General features: G+C 46.3%; 1 protein-coding gene across 1 annotated transcript in view; it reads left to right on the forward strand.

The window, feature by feature from the left end:
• The first annotated feature begins 434 nt into the window (after positions 1 to 434).
• LOC149358978 (plexin-B-like) overlaps positions 435 to 20,110 on the forward strand; it is a 174,965-nt gene continuing 155,289 nt past the window's right edge. The window contains exon 1 of the mRNA XM_089571152.1: positions 435 to 689. The gene's annotated coding sequence lies outside the window, so the exon portion shown is untranslated. The remainder of the gene's footprint in view (positions 690 to 20,110) is intronic.

Raw genomic sequence — 20,110 nt, forward strand, 5'->3', positions numbered from 1 at the left:
AAAATGTAAAAAATATAAAAAGAAAGAAATAGAGAAAGAACACAAGAATAAATGAAAGGAATCTGCTATAGTGCATCAAAATATAGCAATCCCACTTCAAACAAAAAGCACTCGGAGAGTTATATAACGAGATAAAACTGGCACACGACTTACAAATGATCCCTAAAAAAAAAGGTACAATTGACCTTATAACGTTAACCGCTGCCTGCACGCGGCGAGAGTGCCAGCGAGACTGGCGCGGTTGTCTCGCTGTCCGAAAGCAAGCAGAAGGGAAGCGGGGAACGCCTCCTCCTTCCCTCTTGGCCCTCTGGCGGCTCCCGTTTTCCCTAGGCCGATTCCCTAGCGGAGAACGCGATTGATCCTGTCCTAACTCGAGGGCCGCTACTCTCGCGGCCAAAGCTCTGTGGCGCTGAGTCAGTTCGCGTGCGCGGGCCATACTGTGTGCGCGGCTGCTCTCGGGCCAGTCGTGCCAGAGCCACGCACCCGGCAGCGTCGGCAGCGCTCGTCGCCGTGACAGCGTCGTTCACGCTTCCACAACTGCGCTCCGGCAGCGTCAAACGCCGCCGTTCGCCCTCCGTCGCATCGCCGCGGCACAAGCACAACTTGCGTGTGACGCGTTATGGCTTGGTCGCGCACCAAGGGGGCATCATCTGACGCCGCTCGCTCCCTCGAGACGCCGTAGCCAAGCGGTACGTACGGAACAGAAATGATTCTCGGCACGCTCGAAACGCTATTATTTGTTAATGAAGGTCTTTGAGTGTGTCAAGTTGCTCACGCACTAGCATAAACGTGCTTTAGGGGAAGCTTCACCTCTTGTTTGATAAAACTGATCGACGTAAAAACATATGAAAAGCAGAACTGTCGTGGCAGCAATTCACCCGACATGAGCGGAACCTGTTGCATTTCAGAAGAAAGTTAACTTAGAGCAAACCTGAAAGCAAAATGTCGATTTATATTCTGCAAGGTCTTTTCACATATCTGTTACTCCTGAAGACACAAATGCTCGAATTTTTCAAGCAGCTTTAGTTAAAGCGCGTAACGTCGGCACTTGAGGTCTTGTGCAATTATTTGTCTCTGTTTTACGAGTAAAACTTTACCGAGATTCGTATAACGGGCGGAATGTTTTCGCGCACGATGCAATTTAGGCATAAGGTCGCCAACTTCAAATGATCTTACAGGTGTGTCTTGTGTGATCTCGACATGTACTTACATTACAGACCCGCAGTTCGGGCGGTGATGTTTGGTCAGCTTGAATGTTCTGTAGTGTTTGGTGGTTTTCTTTATGAAACTGAGCGGACAGTTTCCGAAACCGTGAGCGCGTTCTTTGTAAGCACTGTATACATTGCTGAAGTGGGGCACAAAGATCTGTCAGAGTAATTCACATAGTGCCAAAGTGTCATTGCCTCGAAGTGTCTGTAGAAGTTGTCCTGAAACTTTTAAAAGTATATTACTTTTGATATGACTGAAAATTCCCGAACCTTTTGCCTGAACGGTCCACTGGAAGTTTCAGTTCCGCTTGATAGAAAGCATTGTATGCACTTAAAGTGTCTGCTAACAAAAACGAATATTGAAGAAGTAAATGAGAGCTCGCATAGTAAGAAAACATACCAGGTTTTTTTCTTCGTAACTATTAGTTTCATATTGCACTGCGTATAAAAAAACATAAGTGCATAGTGCGTATATTCACAAACCAAGCGGCTTCCAACTGCTTCACACCGGTGTCATTTGCGCGAATAGATTCAGACTGAAATCTGTAGTTCCGCGCCTCTCATAGCAAGGTGAAGGAGTTATTGTAGCCAGCTCTGCAGATAACCATTTCTTATTTGGTTTCATAACAAGCTTAACACTTTCTAACTATGCCGGTCTATGCCGGTCTAACCACCAGCCTATAAATTGACTATTTTCTCATGCTTTGCTTAATTTAGTGTGTTAAACTCCATAGGGTCGAGAAAGCCAGTTCTCTTGGTTCTCACAACACTTTATTGCCTCAGAGTTAGTGACCTTAGTACTGTAAATGTTGTAAGTGCTGGCAGGCGACCGGTTGAAACATTCCCGGAACAAAGTGCTGCCCTCGCTTTGCGCCAGTACGCCGACACATCACTTTTTAGATTTTAGATTTTTAGACCATACGCCAAGGTCGTCTTTCTAGTACGAAAATGCTCATCATTACTTTTTAATTTTATTTTTAAAAAGGCACACTTCTCAACCGTGTGTGCAGTTTTCGGTGCTCAAACCACTTCTTCGGAAGCAGAGGACAGGACACTTTGGAGCGCATTGGCGTCATTAGCGAATGGGCCTAGGCTCTAAACAAAATCTTAATAAGCAGGCGTTCTTCATGAAGGCCAGTTTACTTCTCATGCGAGCAAAAATGAAAAAAATACGGTGTTTAGAGTTCAGAATGAAGGCAGCGACGAATGGCACGGATACACATTGCGTCCAAGATTTCAGCCCCGTAGACAAGTGCGTGGAGCACTGCCCCACCGATAACAGGTGGTAATGTTAATCAGTGAAGTTAACCACAAGAAAAGGAAAGACGTGGTCATGAGCGGCAGAAAAACGAGTAGGGCCAAGGAGTTGTAAACTTCGCACCTAAACAATAACAAAGTCTGGCGCAGCATCAGCAACTTTATGGGCCTAATTGGGCTTCTTTATGGTAAGGAGGAATGCCTCGACGTTCTGTAAAAAAAAAACACTTCGTTGGCCTTATTTTTTTATCCTCCGACACAGTGCCTTCGCCACTCACTTTTTACTTGTTTCAGCGACATCAGCAAGTTGTAAATGTCTAAATGAGTTACCATTTTTTTGTGTCCTTTCAGTTCGAAAGCTTTCTTCTATTTTTATGTCAAAAGATAAAAAGAGACATTAGTCCTTCGCAACGTCTTGCACATTTGGTTCGCGCACCGCTAACCCGACGTGGCCTGCGAACTCTTCCCGAGTGATGGCGAAACTTTTTCGTTTCCCCTTGAGATTCACCTCACGTACTATGCTGTCGTGTACACATATTGTTGAATAGTTTCAGCTGGTCAGCATTTTTCTAAAATTGTTGAAAAGAAAAATTTAAGGCCCTCAGTGCCATTTTCATGTTAGACTACTGTTTTGCTGAACAGACGTAGATACGCTCTGCACGGTGTTAACTTTCAAAGCTTTTCTGTATTCCAAACTCCAATCTTCAGAGAAAAAGCTTACACGAAACATCCTCACTCTGCACATTTCAAAATGTAAGCATGGGTTCTATTCGTTATTTTGAACTTTTGTTGAAAGGAAAGGGAAGCAAGTGTCGGTTTCATATCAACATCGCCCGAAATGCAACCATTCGTTTCCAAACTAATTTTTTTAAGGCAATACAAATTGTGGACGTTCTTTGGTTAACTGACCTATCAGCGACAGCCGAAAGTAATAAGCACTTCAGGAAAGTTAGAATTTTTTTCTACAAAATTGTCAGATCGATTTGTATTTGCAGCTTCTAATATTTTAAACCAGCAGGGCAATTTCACTTCAAGGTAGGAGACCATATTAATTGTAACACTACTGAAAAAAATACGTGAAATGTTTATTCTAAAGTATATTTTACGGAGTCGCTGTTTTAACGAGAGCGGACTAGTCTTTCCTGCTTTAATGCAACCGTGTTCAGAGAATAAGAGAAGGGTGTCCTGAGGTGGGTTGCTCTAATCTGCTGAAAATTTTCAACGCTGCGGGCGCAGCATCGCAAAGCTAGCTTGCGCATCGTCAACGTATTGCTGCACCTTTCGAGCAACTTCTATTTACCCTCTACTCAGATCACCAAGATATAGCAGAAGACACAATGTGCATGATTGCATGTCTTCTCTTTATTCTGGCTGCACGATGGTCATAAAATAATTCAGAGAATTTAAACAATACAAAAGGCTGCCCCTGACCTATTTCGAGTAGGCTGTCTTTAAACAGACATGGTATCGTCTAATACAGTGAAATGAGGTTTCTGGTTCTGGCTTTAACAGAAGATTTCTCTGGTACTTTCACTGGAGTAAAATAATCTTAATGACTCTGCTAGCTTGCGGCTGTAGCTATAATGCTAGACTAGATCATTCGAGAGATCCCTGATAGCAACAATCTCACATTCAAAATGCACGAAGACTCGGTGGTTACGTGCAAAGGAAGCTTCGAAAACATTTCGAGTTCTCGCTTTAAAGAATTGCGAAATCCTTGGTGATTTTAGCGAATCTTGCTTCGGGGCGAAGGCGCAGATATTTTAACGATAAAGTTTCCTTTTCCTCCAAGAACACTGGCGCTGGAAGTCGTCCTGGGCTCCAGGCGCTGAGTGACTGTAATAGCCGGAGAGTCTCTGGCATAATACCTCATTAGCCGCGCCATTCATGAGGCTAAAGTGCCTCTCTAATGCATTGAAGCCGCGCAGCGATCGGAGCAAACACAAATAAAAAGAAAAGAGCAAGGCCAGGAAAACACAAAGAGAAGAATACCCGAGACGCCCGAACAGCAGAAGAAAAGCATTGCTGCCGCGAGACAAAAGGCTTCTAAAAGCTTGCCTCGCTCACCGGCTAGTAGTATTAAGCGTATCCGTCCAGAGCGGACGCCCGCAGACTTCCAAAGTTAATGCTCAGTGGGCGCAATCAATTGCCGCGTTGCCGGCGCGGCACGCCGGAGCGGGCATCTCGCAATGACAAGATTTCTCCGAAACAGCACGGCTCTTAGCACGGCGCGGTGATTATGTTTCACTGATTCAATTACAGCGCATGTCTGCAGATTCCCTCCTCTCTCACCCGCGTCCTCTTTCCTCCTACTGCTGTTCTCGCGGCCTTTGCGTCTCTGGTTGTCTTTGTTATACGACCACTCTCATGCTTGCCCGGCCCGGTTAGCAGGAAGGTTCGACGATAATAGATCTGGCTTAATGCACTACCCCTACAATGGCCTTCCCGCATGCGGCTCTTATGAGGCGCGCTAAGTGACGCATATTTCATTTCACAAATTAGCGTCCCCTTCCCGCGATTTTTTTCTCCTCCCGTTTCTTACTGCAGTCACTATCCTGAGCAAATGGCTTCACCTAATGCATGATTGTCTAGGGAGAAGGCCTCATTACAAGAGTTCGTCTTTTTGTTATCGGCTGCAGTGCGGATGATTGATATTCATGAAAGCACTTACAAGCTCAAAATAAGTCCAGATGAAGAAGTCGGGGGTCACTCGAATGACTCGGACCCGCAATGTACATTGTGCTTAATGAAATCCATACCAGAAAGTCTTAATTCTTTTATAGCGCTGCTTCCTTTCGATGTTATTAATCTTTCCGGGGCCAGATTTAACACACAGGCCAGGAGCAGCGAGGCAATAGAGTGCAGATGGTCTTCTTCAGGCGACAAATTTTGCAGAAGAAAAGCGCACTGGTCTCAGTTTTTCAACGAAGAAAGTTAGAAAATGAGCGGTAGAATGAGTAATTATAGCTACTTTGTAAGCAGCTTCAAACACACTATCACTTGCGAAACGTTTTATTCGTTCTTGTTTGTTAACAAAGCTATACCTTATTCGTAGTCGATCCGGTTTTGAAACCATACAATTCGAACATCAATACCCTACTGTCCTGACATTCTGAGACTGATTCTAATTGTGTAAATGTGTGCCGAAATGGCTTTGCACCGTACGATTACTATTGCGCATAACTTCACATGAATGAGGGCAGCAAAATAGATAGAAGCCTGACTTAGCTATTGCAAGCAACTTTCTACTAACTCGCCTAGGCGGCTCAGTAGATTTAGCGCTCTGCTGCTGATCTGAAGGTCGCAGGATCGAATCCCGGTAGTGATGGCCGCATTTCGATGCAGGCGAAACGCAAAGGCACCCGTGTGTTATGCGATGTCATGGTAGATTAAGGAAATCTAGGTGGTCTGTATTAATTCGGAGCCCTTCACTACAGAAATCCTATTAACACCTTGCGTCGCTTCGGGACATTAAACTCCACATACCAATACATTTTGATCATTTGTTTATTTTTCATTCATCGGTTACTTTTTGCCACTCTTACTAGAGGACCACTAAAAAGGTGTCTCTTTGTGAGCCACTGACGTGTCCCTGATAACGCCCATCGCAAAGTCACAACCAGCGCGTCTACAGAGACGTTGCTGGGTTAGCGCACGGGCCTTATTGCATGGTGTAAATGGCGGTTAGCTTTATTCGTTCCTTAACATCATGGCCATGTCTTTCATACTTGCGAGAATTTAAAACAGTAACAGTTTCTCCACTAAACTTTCACCTTATTCTGCGTTCCTTCCGACTTTCCAGCATATCTCGTCACAGTGATCTCAGCTGCCGAATAAAGTGAAAAAGAAAAGGAAAGCAAATGAATGAAGATGTAGACTATTGCAGCAAGTGACTTTCAATCCACTTCGGTGCTGGCACATTGTCGCCAAATAATGCGAGGAAAGAGACAAGCTAGCGAAAGAAAAACATGAACTGCCTTCAGCAGGCGTGCTCTCAATATGGCTTGTGCAGTGTCGCTGTCAAAATAAGACTGTTCCCTGGAGATAGGCACACGAATAATGGTTGCCCAAGCGTCTTGTAGCACAACTCCCCCACGGGAAGGGCAGTTCAGCAGCCCTGAGACGAGGCGAAGCAAGGCACGCATGACCAAATACGAGCAAAAAAATAGACATACGTGCTCACACTGCAAAGAACCGAGCCTCTAGAGGCCTTCTCTATGCCTGGAGTATATAAAACCGTGCAGTCGTTACGATACTGGGCTGGAGTCAGCTATTAATGGGTAACTTGCACAAGATTGCTGGTGAATAAGAGAGGTTCGCATCTGCAGACCTCATTTCTCAATGACATGAAGAATCCAGAACATCGGTCAATGAACATCGGTCAATGACGAGCACTTCGCACGTGAAACCAGATTTGCAGCTTCTGCCTTTAAGTGGTCGTGAGAAGCCCTAACCTCCGCTACCCTGCATGGTTCTAACCATTCCACGCATACAATGCAAACGCGTGTCCCACCCCTTTTTGTTCACGTTAGCTCCTCTCTGGCAGAGAATTTCTTGGTCGGCAGCACGTCCCCAGCAGGCATCGCGAACGTGTTTGTACACAGGCAGCGGGGGACGCAACCTAAGAACGGTGGGACCGAGAAAGAGAGGGGTAGAGAAAGAGGCAGTGTGTGAGTTGGAAGCATGTCGGGGCGTTGCTGAATAATCACCCCCTCTCCCAGATGAATTCGCGCACCACGCGGCCGCGTCGCCCAGAGAGCGGTGAGCCGCCGACGGGGACCGTCGTCTCCTGGGCAGGAAATTATACGGCATGCCCCCCTGCGCCTCCTCAAGAAGCGCATTAAATCTCCAGCACCGCGATAAACTGCGTCTCGGAACGCGGCGCGGCCCGATTTCAGTGCTACAGCGTGAGGGAAACGGGGAAGCTAAGAGCGCGAGGAAAACATCCCAACTCCCTTTTTCTTGTTGTCCTCAGGCATCCCCACCTCCTCCCTGTTCTCGCCAACTTATCGTTGAAGCGCGAACCGGCGCGCCGCGCTCGCTAGGAAAGTTTGAATGAGAGAGAGAGAGGTAGGGGAGAGTAGAAAGACGACATACACCAGCAATTTAGCCCCCTTTTGTCCTCGACCAAGGTGGCAGTGAGTGCTTCAATTTTCCATTTTACTGCTGTCTTCTATCACATAAGAAAAACTGTCAACATGTTGCTCCTGTCTTTAGTACGGGCAGGCGACGGTGTTAAGGAAGTAGAGGCAGGTATTCAGAAAGCGATGCTGTAACGTATACGGTTCTTCGAGCGTTTAAAGTTGCCTAAAAGACACCCGTTGAACAAAGAAGCCATACTGGCGAGACGCAGTGAATATCCTTGCCGAATATCTGATGCAAATGCACCAACAAAGCCACACAGGATGTCACCCCGGAGGTGAGAACTGGCTTATAGTGAATGCCTCATTTGCACGCAGGCTAATCATGTAGACCGTACTAATTGTTAAGAGGGTGAGAACGGGGCCTAGTTGGTTGTGCATGGCGCTGCACTTTACGCGCTGAGTCTTGTAAGTGTCCTTCCTTTCTTCTCTCTTTTTCCCACAAAGTATAGCTCGTATTAACAGTCGTACTATTCGATGTAAACTTAGAAAAGGTTATTCAAGTTAAAAAGAAATAACTTTCATTGGCGCTCTGAAAAAAAAGTTTGACGTTGAGCCGCGTTCGACTGTTCGCATTCTCTTTTAGGTATTAAACCTCGTGCTCTCTCTCAGTGTCGCGCGTTATCGCGTGTATGTGTCAAAAGGACTAGATAGTTTCAAGTGTCACGTGAACGCCAGGCAGTAAGTGTAGTGAAACATATCCTAAAAATATGGGCAGATGAAGCTCGACTGCGCACAATCGGCAGCCCGGCCAATCATGCGCGTCACAACAGGGAATAGTTGCCTCACGAGAGAAATAAGAAAGTTAATAAAGAAACGACCACGTGGTTATGTAAACGAAATGACTTTCAGTGGGTCGTGTGATGGAGAGGCGTCTAGCTTTGAGCACGCTTACTAATCACGAGAGCAGAAGAAAAGATGGAAAGAGGGAGAGGGACAAAATTCGATTCCTGATAGCTCCGATTCAACACAGTGCATTCGGAAAATTCTGCCGAAGAAGAATCATGAAGCAATGTTTTCCAACATCTAATGGATACAGCAAATTTATTTTGGGGGTTTTTAGGCCCCTTTAAAGGAAACTACTATTTCTGCAGAAAAACAATCGCTTTTTTTTTTTTTTCATTCGGTAAACTCTCCAGCTTACGCGCCTCCTACGTACATTTCCTCCGTTTCGAGCTTCGCTGGAACAACGTCTAAAATATTCAAAACCAATTTGGGCGTTTACAATAGACATTGGCTTCCAGACAAAATTGTGTTAGGGAATGAAGGCCTGTAAAAATTGTGATGGCTGTGACAATTATGGAAACGGCATTACAATAGTAGCTTTGCTTTAAGCTTCTTGTTGCTACGGGGTGCCTTTTGCTTGAATATTGCATCATAGAAATTGCCTTCGTCCATTAGAGTGCAGTGGTTCGACATTTATGGGCCATGCTATGATATGAAGCAAGAAAAACAAACACAAAATGTGTTCTATGGCCCAGTTTAGGCACATTATGCGCTCAACACACGCCTCAATTCGTGAAAGGCCATCAATTTTTGTTAAACAGGTTTATATTTTCTGTGCCTATGACGGGCTCGTCTGAGTTTTCAACAGCGCTTCACTCAATTCTTGATTCTCTACAAGGCGCGCGCTAAACTCTTCGAAGAGGGAAGAAAAATCTTAAAACGCAAATCAAACTACTGCCGAGTTTTTCCGAGAGGAAGCAGTTTACACACACTTTGCTGTTGATTTTTTTTTCTCTTAACCGAGACAGCTATAAGAGGAATCGTTTTGTATTTATTTCTAGAGAGCTGCAAACACCAGATGCAAACACCAGCGAATAACGGAAAGCAAAAAATTATTAAAAGAAGCAAAATTTTCCTACTGAATTCTTTCCATATTTTTTTCTGGTAAGTTTTACTTTACGAGAACAAACGAACATTTACTTGTACGAGACGCTAAAAGAATGTTCTAAAACGCCAGATAGATATTTTTTTCCGCGACTTTCTTATATATGCGGAGAACTATAAGTTGCTCAGAGAGAGAACAAGGCTGAGATTTTCAAAAAATATATTCAGTCGACATCTTGATCCCATCTGTGGTTTTTCGAAAGTTCACTCCTCCCCAGCCCCTGTTATTTTGTACATTGTTCTGAACAAACTTTGCGAAGTGCACATACCACTGATTCTACATGTGCTGATATAGCAGTATATTCCATTTCTAGCACGTAATTCTTATTTCATCGGTCCTTGCTATCTAAGGCATGCAGATTTCTAGAAAGCACAACATAAAGTTCATATTCCATTTTTCACGCTGGGAAACATGTCACGAAAAATTACGCAAGTGCAGGACCGCACACGTGACACCGTGCGAGTAGTTTTGCTGTTCAATAAGACAAAGCAGTCTAAAACCAGTTCACGCAGCTATCTGTACCCACATGCGTGAGATGAAAAGCGCTGACGATGCGTAACATAACTAAAGCACGCTTAGACTCCTTCGAGTCATAGCACTTTGTGCTGGTGAATTCGGAAAGACGTCTGTTGAGGCTCGCCATGTAGAAGTTTCGTATCTGGGATCTACGGAGGTCAAACTTCCTCAATTAAATCATGTTGGTGATTCACGGAGTAAAAAAGGCGTCCGCGCAACACCGAATTGGCGTTAAGTCCGGAAGCAAAAACAAAACAACAAAATAAAACCAGCTCTTCGCAGCAGCCAAAGCGAGAGCAGGCGGGAAACGGTGATCTTCGATGAAGTGGCAGCTCTTCAGCGAAGCGAGCGATCAGATCTGCTCGCCACGGTTTAGAACAACCTCCGTAGTTTTTGTTTTGTTTGTGCACCTGTTCATCTTTGGCTACTTCGTTCTCTGTGCGTTTGGCGCTCACCGCCCTCAACAGCGCCAGCCACCAGCTGCGTCTGTTTACCTGGCGTAGCACGTGGGCGGCTTGTCCCGGTGGAAACAACAGAATCGGCGGCATCGGTGCCCGCCGAGCGAGCCAAGCTCGCCGACGCGAAGAAGAACAGGCTGCGTCGGGCGGCGGCGAGCTGTTCCCGGGCCTCCGTAATTACATCGCACTCGACCGCGGGATTTGGGGATCCGAAGAAGAACAAGAACAAAAAAGAAATGAAAAAAAAAAACTCGGGCCGCGGCTCCGTATAGTAGCGGCCACTTTGCGTGGGTGAACGAGCCGCTCTCGAGACGGCGCGGCGCTGATGGAACGTCTTTTGAGGACAGAACTGCTAGCAGCCTGCTGTTGCAGTTCTCCTTACGGCAAGGGCCTGGTGCGCGTTTCTTTGCTGTCCTCTCTTCCCGCGCTCTTTTCTTTTCGGGGAGCCCCAAACAACCTTTGTTCCTTCTCGCCGTCACCATTTTCTCCTCTTGCGCAAGCCCTTGTTTCATCATTCTCGCTTCCGCTACGCATCTGTTTCTAACGCTCTTCTGCGTCTGTTTTTTTGTTCTTCCTTTCTCAACGTCTTTGCAAACCCTTTGTTGCGCCGCGCTGAAGTGGCGTCTTTTCCCCACGACTTCTGTGATCAGGCCCGGTGTTCGGGCTGAAACAACACGTGCGTGCTTTTTTCTTCGATTCGGGACCAAAGTGGCTTCAGGCGCAACGCGTGTGCGTGGGCGCTTCGCCTTGACCGGAACCTCGTTGCGTCGAAGATGGAGACAGAGGAGGGAGCTTGCGAAGCCGTTCGCGTGGAAAACTGGCTCCTGATTGGCCGATGGCGCGATATCGTTCCGCAAGTTAGCGAGGTTTTCTACGATCTTCTCGTGTCAGGCTGGAATGCTGGTCATCTCCCAATGCTTGGCAAACAGTGAAGGGAATGAAATTGCTTTTCTTTTTTTTTTTTCAAAGTGAGATGCTATACTAAAGGTTAAATAGGCTGCCATCCTAGGACTATGAATTTATGATATCGCTGAGAAGGAGAGGGGATGGAAGCCAAAAACATGGAAATCCGTAGAAACACTGCGTCTGAAAGTTGTCCTCCGACCTCCAGCCTTGAGTACATACTAAGGCGCTTACCTGCTCAAAGAAGAAAGTGAAGTGCGACTGTGGGCCGCGCACAACTACTTGCAGAAGAAGGTGTTGCTTCTACAAGACACTCTACAGGCGGAAAACATGTCTTTTGAGCGGCGGGAGGCGCTGCTGACCAGCGATAACGTGGATGACCAACAGGCCCTCATACAAGAGGGCCGCAGGGCAGCTCAAGCCAGTGGAGCCCTGGAATGAGGACCCCACTCATAAGCTCGCCCTACTCCCCTTAACTTTAATAAAGTCCCCCCCCCCCCCTTCCTCCTCGTCCTCCTTCTACAAGAGTTGCACGCCAACTGAGTTATTCCAGCCACTCCGCGTGCCTTCGTCTACTTCATCTGATCGCGTGCTGCGCTCAAGCACGGCCACATACGTTGGGAAAATGACGCTTGCAGAATGGCTCCAGGCAGTTTGGTGCCCGGTTCTCCTTCAAAGTTATACTCAATACAAATTTCTGTTCAGCTCAAACTTTCTGCGCCTTCGACTCGCGCGCGGACTGCCGGGGACAGCTTTGCGCAACTTCTGGTGCTTTATCTTGTTTACGTACGTTTTTTTTTTTTTGTGGCCTTAATGCCATGAAGCGCTTTTTGGATACGTCTTAAAAATGGTGGTACTGCGCTAAAAATACCAACCACAGAAGAAGTGGCAGGACGCGCGTGTCCGTGTTTTTTAGCGCAGTGCCACCATTTTTAAGATTAACATTCACAAACTAGCCCAGCTCGCTGCTCTACTACAGTATGTTTTGCCTTGAACGTGGCTGAGTTTGACGGGTTGCTTGCATGAAAGGTCGGCTAAAGGTTGCAGAAAGAATGCAATATGGCAAGAAAAAAAGTTGCTTCAGAACGTCCATTAGTAGATGAACCAGTATCGAGCCAGGAAACAAAAATAATGAGAGCAGTGAGGGCAAGAAACAGATATTAACCGTTCTAACTTGTTTAATGACATTAACCTGTTTAATTTCATCGCGTTAGAAGCATGTCAAGTTTAACTATAATGGTAAAAGCACATTTAAGCATACTAATACGCTTATATGACGATAGCTGAGCCTCGAGAATCCACAAGAGAAGATACATTCAGGCGGCAGGAACGTGCGCGGCAAGCTCAATGGAGAATTACTGCAAAGTTTTCGCAGCCATTTAACGGCGGGCAAACAGAAAGCTCGCTGGCTCCAAAGCAGCGGCCGTCGCACCATGTTCTTAAGAAAGCCCACAATACAAGGAAAATCCGCACGCTGGAGATGTCTCACCTGGGGGCAACGATCGAAAAGCGCACTTCAAAGAGGGGATTTAAAAGTTTGCAAAAACGACACGCGTTTCGGGAAACTCAAGCGGCGGCAAAGTTGCGAAATCTCCCTGCAGCGTCTCAGGTCCCAGACGAGCGCAATAAAGCAATCATATAGATGGCATCCTTTCTTTCTCTTCTATCTTCTTGCTGTGAACAGTTTGAGAGAAGTAAAATGCCCTGAATCATGAGGGCCATCTTGAATCGCATTCTTCCTTTGCAGGCAAAACAAAAGCGCGCCCTATAAGGATGGACGTCTCCACCCGGCGAAATGCTTTACGCAATTTTGCTTTTGTGCTTACTTCATCGCGTCAAGAGAACCTTGTTCTTATTTTCAGGAAAGACTCGAGTCAGAAAGCAGGTTGCATGCAGTTCACCGGGGAAAAGTGATTGGAGACCGGCCGGCCTTCGGCACTGCTTAGCGGTAAAAATTTGAATGATGATGCACTTCGCCGGATACGAATTCAGAGGTGCCTTGCCTGAGAGCATGTTCCAGGTCCAAGCCACGCACAATATTTTCCCACGTTTATATAGAAGGTGTTGGCATCTTGTAGCACCCATTGCTCTCCTTTCTTTATGCCACATTGGTCACAAGCAGACGATAAATCATAGGCAACACACTAGTTGTCATCCACACTTTGCATAGTTACTCTATGCTCCTCGTTTCCGACAGAGCAGATTGCAAAAATCGAGAGAAAAGTTATCTCGCGTCCAGGACTTAACGAACACAATTGGCGTGGTCGTTCCGTGCAGGATATCCAGTCTATACTGATAGGGTACTTGTTCATAGCGTTATCTTGCACATCAGCTTCAGTTGCTTCATTGTTAGCATTAGCTTCAACGGTATAGTAAAGTGGTCTCCTGGACAGCAACTACCCTGAAGAGAGCAAAGCAAGCCTTCTCAACTACCTCTTTAGTAGAGGTAGTCAGGGTTGTCCATTTGCAGGTGTCCTCGGAACTGCAAGCTCTAATTGTTCAGGGCATTTTCTAAAATGTAGAAGTTCAAAGATGCAGTGATAAAAACATGAAAGATACTGAAGTGGCCGGTTGTGCCGCAAACGCCGTTGATTGTAGCTACTTGTCGCTCACTAAAAGCAACACTATATATAGGCATCGACTGCTCAGAATGTCAACGACGGTAGAGAAATTCTTGAAAACGCAAAACAAAATGAATACAGTGGGAAGGCGGACTCAGGCTCCTCCTCGACCCTTGTTCAGAATGTGAACTAGTTGGTCAAAAGAGCTTGTAATCCCACTTGAAATACACCACTGACGAAAAAAAAAAACAGAAATGCGGCACCAGAAGTACCAAGCTATCGGAGTGAACGTATCCGTGGGAGCAACATGGAGAAAATATCAGAACGAACGATCCGCGCAGCATTCTCCGGTCAGACTGCGAACTCCGGCTCGAGCATCACCGAGAGAGCGGCGTTGGGGGAGGCTGCTTCCAGCGTCTTCTTTTGCCACTGTTTGCGCGTCTTCTTTTTCTTTTTTCGCTCATTCACTGATACGTATAGGCAGGAGCCTTTCGCTGTCCTCCACTAACTTTTCATTTCGCCGAGCACTCAGCCGCAGGAGCCGGCGGCCGTCGTCGTCGTCAGAGCCTCTTTGGAGGACGCGAGGCGTCGAAAAGTCGTTTATTCTCTCGGCCCTGCCGCTGCGTTGGGTATACTATACTGCCGCCTCGTAGCTCGGAGCGTCCCAGCCGCAAGCGACGACGCCTCTGCTTCGAGGCCCCCTATTTACCTATCGACTTTGTGCCTCCTCGACTTCCTATATTACCGCCCTAAGGGGGGGAGTAGTTCAGGTCTTGAAGCTTGTTCTTGTTGTCTCGTTTATCTTCTTTTTTTTCTCGCTTCTTTGTTTTTATTTCCGGCCTAGCGCCTTGTGTCGTCGACTCATTCTTCTCCAAGTTCCTCCCTGTCGAGCGGGCTTCTTAACCGGGCGGCTCGCTTCTGCTCGCTGTCTTCCCTTGCTTGTTTATTTTTATTTTTATTTTATTCGGCGAACGGTCGGGGACGGATGTCTTTGATGGCGCGGTAAACAAAAGCTCGACGGGACGCAGGCGCTGCATCGGGGATCAGGCGTCGTCGTCGTCGTCGTCTTGGTGTGCGTTTGACGCGAGGCGTATTGCGGCCGCGCCGTTGACGGCATTTTCGCGCAGCGAACCCCAGGCCCCTGCCTCTTTCTCTCTTCTTTTTTACTCCTCGATGATCTCTCTTCTTTTTTACTCCTCGATGACAGAGAGAGAGGAGCGTAGGAAACGTTATTAAAATGGAAAAAAAAAGAAAAAAAAGGCGAGGCTGTGCGGCTGTGGTTCGAAACCGTTGGAAATCGCGCGCACGCGCGTCAAGGCGTGGTCTATTCGCGGTCTTTCGGAGCTTTCTTTCTATTATTTTTACTATATCTCTCTCCTTCTTCATGTTCACTTATTTGCTTACATCGAGTGGCGCTGCCACTAAGCGGCTTATGCTCCTGAAGTGCCTGATAATTTCCGCGTCCATGATGCTTACGCCCAAAGCTCGGAAACTTGCGAACCTTTTTAACTCCTCCACATCGATCGATATTCATCCCGTGTCATAGCGCCTTTGTTGACGCAGTGAGGCTGTGGTGCGTTGTCGCAATTGAAAGTTAAAAATAATGCTGCAGCGAAAGCACTAATACTGTATAAGTGGCGAGACAGTGTCCACATAACACTGGTTGAAAAGAACAATATGCACACAATAAATGTAATAGCGCTGTACCGCAGCGCTGGCCTAACAGGGTAGGCGGCAGATATTTGGATGGTTAAAAGTAAAAAAAAAAAAAGAGAATTATCAACAGTCGAGAGGCTCCTTTGTATAACGCTGGATAATAAAGACAAAAATATATTCTCTTTGAATACGGGTGATTTTATTAGTTATTATTCATTATTTGCGCATCATCCTTTGTGAATAGCCCCGAACCGTCTGCGTTTCAGCTGCTCACTTCAAGACCTCAGGGAAAGGAGCTCGCGTTCTGCCCTGCCCCTATTTCTGAAGTGATGAGCGCAAGAAGGAGCAGTTTTTTTTTTGTTTCTTCCATGATTTTTTCGTGGCGCAGTGCAAGTACCAGCCGAATGGGAACAGTGGTTCGGAACTGATATATGCATCACTGAAAGAAGGCGTCCATTTGCCACTGAAGCAGTTTTGCATTACGCCACTCTATGCCTGCGTCTCGAAACCTTAGACTGCAACAGTTATCGGGACGTTGACGGGAGTTTTGAAAGCCTGTCTCTTTCAGCGGCTCCTACTGCTCGCAGTTGGCGACAGATGGTGCTCGAAATGCAAGCCGTTTCTTCATTCCCAGGGAAGTGCAGTTAAGGAAGATACACGGAAGTAAAGAGTCGTTTTGTTGAAGAGCGCATATCGATAAATCTTTCTCCTCACCGATGAAGGGCAGCTCATCATCCAGCTGCACTGGACTTGATGACAGGATAGAAGGGCAGTTTGCAATGTTTACATAGGCAGCAGGACAGATTGATCAGAGCGCAACACGAAGAGGTAGAATCGAGCAGGTACAAATAGCATGATGGGGGGCCGGGTCCGCTTAGCAACCTTGCGAAAAAAGACTTCATAGGGCGTTGTTATCGGCTTTGTTTAACGCCGTCGCGCAATGCGGTTGTATGCCGGCTATCGACGTTGCATGTCCTGCTTTGAATTATGAGCGAAAATCCCCCCAAAATTCACTGTACTTTAGCAGGATGCTCTACGTGGTGCCACTTCAAGCTTCTGTCTTGACGTTTACACACAACGAATTTCTTGCGCGATGGGGCGTGTACTGCCCACTATTTGCGATTAATAGTCGACCAGAAATGGTATTCGGAAAACCTTTGTGTATGTACTTGTATGGGGAGTTAGTTAGGGCACGGCTGGACGAGCGGGCTCAAAATTTTCTTGTTTTGCATAACTGGAAATACTAGTTATCTAGTATTACCTAGCATACTCGTTTACAGCCAGGAAATTCTCTAAATTCTTTAGAGATGTAATTAAAAACTGTTTTCGTGTTACTGGAGTCTGTTTATAGAAATTAAATTGTCGTTGTTATCTCTACTGAGGTCCTATTCCTGAAGTTAACCTGTATGCCAGCCTCACTCGCAGTCCAGCTCTCACAATCATCCTGCAAACCTATACAGATGAAGGACATCATCATAGATAGTGTTATTAAAGAATGCATTTTTTTTATCAAGCAATCACTTAGCTTAGTTCCAAGCATCTGCTTAGAAAACGCACAGTCTTTGTGGCTGGGCTTGGCTGAAGCCCCCCCCCCCCTTCCTTGCCCCTTTTTTTTTCTTCCTCTTTTTGTCTCCGAACCTTTTAGCAACGAGTGTTTGGTCGCACGCGCCAGCGAGAAACCGGCAACCCGTGGAACCACTGCCATCACCACTGCTTCTCTCCCCCGAGGCCCGTAATTCTCTCCCCGCGTAACAGCGGGTGTCCGACGCGAAGCGAGGCACTGCGTTTACGTCACATGCGGCACGTGCGCGCGCCTTCGTTTTTCAATTATGCAAATAGCTACACTCCCTCCTATCTCCACCACCATCCTCCCGCGCCTCATCGAGCGTAGCAAAAAAAAAATTGTACCACGCCCAGACTACCTTTTGTAGAGCGGAGGCTATCATTTCCTGGCTCATCTTCTTATGCTTTCGCGCCTGTCTAACCGGGTGCCAGCTTTTTTTTATACATATATACGCAGCCTCAGCTCTCACCCGAGTATCCTCGCTTTTGCTTATGCATATTTGCTTAGCGGATTTCCTTTCTAATGCACCGTGCCTAAATGTTCGACCACTTGCCGCTTTTTATTTTGGGTTCGTCAGTGCTGGTTCTTGCTTTCTGCCATTATTCAGCAGTCCTTTTCTGCGCGCCTCTAATGGAGCCAGTTAATAATTCATGGATATCGAGCAGGCTTTCTCAGTGAACGTTAATAACTGCCGGGTTCTATCCTTCAGAGCTTCGTGCGAGCTACCTATTCCGGTTTTGGGGAAAAGTGCTCTCGTTTCCTCCTGTCGTCCTGTTTCAAAACTAAATCCCAGTATTTGCCTTCCCTCTTCTGGAGTCTTCACTCGAAAGCACTTGCGTAATTTCCGGCTTTCCGTCGTATTATACATTTCTAATTTTCCCGCTGGGCTCCTAATTGTTTTGTATGTAAACTCTGTTTATCAAGCACTTGAGCGTTTCTGTCGGGAAGTATCGGACCCGATGAAGGCCGCTTTCAATGGCATCGCGCTGCAACAGCACCGAGATGGGTCTCATTGTTGGCGCTTGCGCTAAAGGTATGTTCACCGGGTTTTATGAATACGTCGCCATGACAACAGAGCAAGAACTGATGACTTCGCTTCCATTACCACAGTATGGAACTCATTAATGTTTGAGAACTTACAACCTGGAGCTCTTTTTTGTATCACAGAGTGTTATAAGGATAAAAAAATAGCCTGATGACTCTCATTTTCTAAAAATGGAGCTTTTGGGCATGAAATAAATCGATGTTGAGAGTATAATACTACTCTGTTTAAGTCCTATGCTATTCTTATTCTTGTCACTTTTTATTGTTGCCTCAGACGACGACGTCATGACCTCTGCTATCATTGCTATCTGCCAGTCGACAAGGCGAACGATAAAAATAGAAGAGAATTTAAGAAAAGGAGCTATTATATTATACCAGATCAGTAGCCGTATTTATTAATAATTAATTTCCTTTTTACCTTTTGCTGTTCTAAAATCGGTTCCTATTTCCAGTGAAGTCTGAGTTGATAACGATAGCAAAAAAACGCTACCAGCCAAATTGTCAGAAGTGATTCTGGCCAGAGGGAAAGAGGCGAATGAAGGATTAGGGGGAAGCATCGATATGAAATACGGCCCTGCATGAGCGAAATTTACAAAATTGTTTAAGGCCTGCCTTCACTTGGTCGAAATCTTAGTTGACATATGCATGACTACATTTATTCGTAATTGCGTGGGTCAGTCATAAAAGCCGCTTAGCCTCTACCGCGAGGATTTCCATGATTAGCTAAAGCCCATGCATGCCCCAATCCTAAACCGTTTCAAGCGTAGGACGCCCATTTGAATTTCCTCCACCAAAAGAACCGAAGGCTTGAGCGCATCTTTCAAAACAACTTTTGTGAAGCTGAAACCAATTTTATCTAAGTTTAAAAATAGCTTGTGCGCGTCATCGCACGCAAGATTGGCTTCTGACTTGGCTGCGTCCGTCGTCTGGCAAAGTAGGAATAGTTGAAAGACGGTGGCTGTGAGTGACATTGGCGGCGGACAAAGACATTTTCCAGTAGTGCGATTTCTACGGCGCTGGCCAATCCCGCGTCAGTTTTGCCTAGAAAGGTGCACTATAGGGCGCTTAGTTGGATGAGTTGGTTCTGTACGACGAAAAACTTACTGCACAAATCAATGAAATCCGCTGGGAGGAAAATTACCTTCCTTTATCTTCGTTCCGCGTTGTTACTTTTTTGCTACGTATCCTTACCCTTTCCACGTTCAGTTTTTCATCAAAATGTCCGAATAACATTTTTTTTTCTCCCTTGATCCCGAATTCGCCACTGGAGGCGCTCTGTCACTAGGTTGAAACCTTGATCAGGCAGCAACAAAAAGATTTTCCTGTTTTAGTATACGTTCTTATCAGTCCGACTCCTTCCTGAAACCATTTTGCAAAACAACTCGCCGCGCGCTGCGCGCAAGAATAAAGTTGTTTTTCGACAAGAACGTCTTTTGACGAGTTTCCGCACCGTGGATCGCAGTGAGGCACCGGGCACAAAAGAGCGCTGAATCTCGGATGCCGGTGACATCGTCCTCCCTTTCAAATCAGCTCCGTGTGCCGCACGCTCGGTTCCGAGAAGAAAAGCTCGCCTTGCTGGAATGGGGGAACCGGGTTTTAAATAACGTTATATAAAACCGTGCATTTCTTCTCTTTTTTAAGAGGGGTGCACCGTACTCTTCTTTCCTGGATTTACCTCTCACAATGCCTGCGTAAGGCTTTGGATGTGACCCGGTTTCTGCAGCGAAATGCCCGTCGCATCGAGTCGGTTGGCGGGTCAAAGCCGACCTTTTGAATGAGCGCGCAGATGAGATTCGACCCTCCCCTGTCTGCCTCTGTTTTCCTTTTCCTTCGTCTTATTTCTTTCCAGTGGCTCATGCCGATTCGTGCATGTGTTTGTATGTATGTGTGGGAGCAGCGCTAGTCTGAATC

Source organism: Amblyomma mixtum, chromosome 2 (assembly GCF_055824585.1).
Source record: "Amblyomma mixtum isolate Tamu chromosome 2, ASM5582458v1, whole genome shotgun sequence".
NCBI lineage: Eukaryota > Metazoa > Arthropoda > Arachnida > Ixodida > Ixodidae > Amblyomma > Amblyomma mixtum.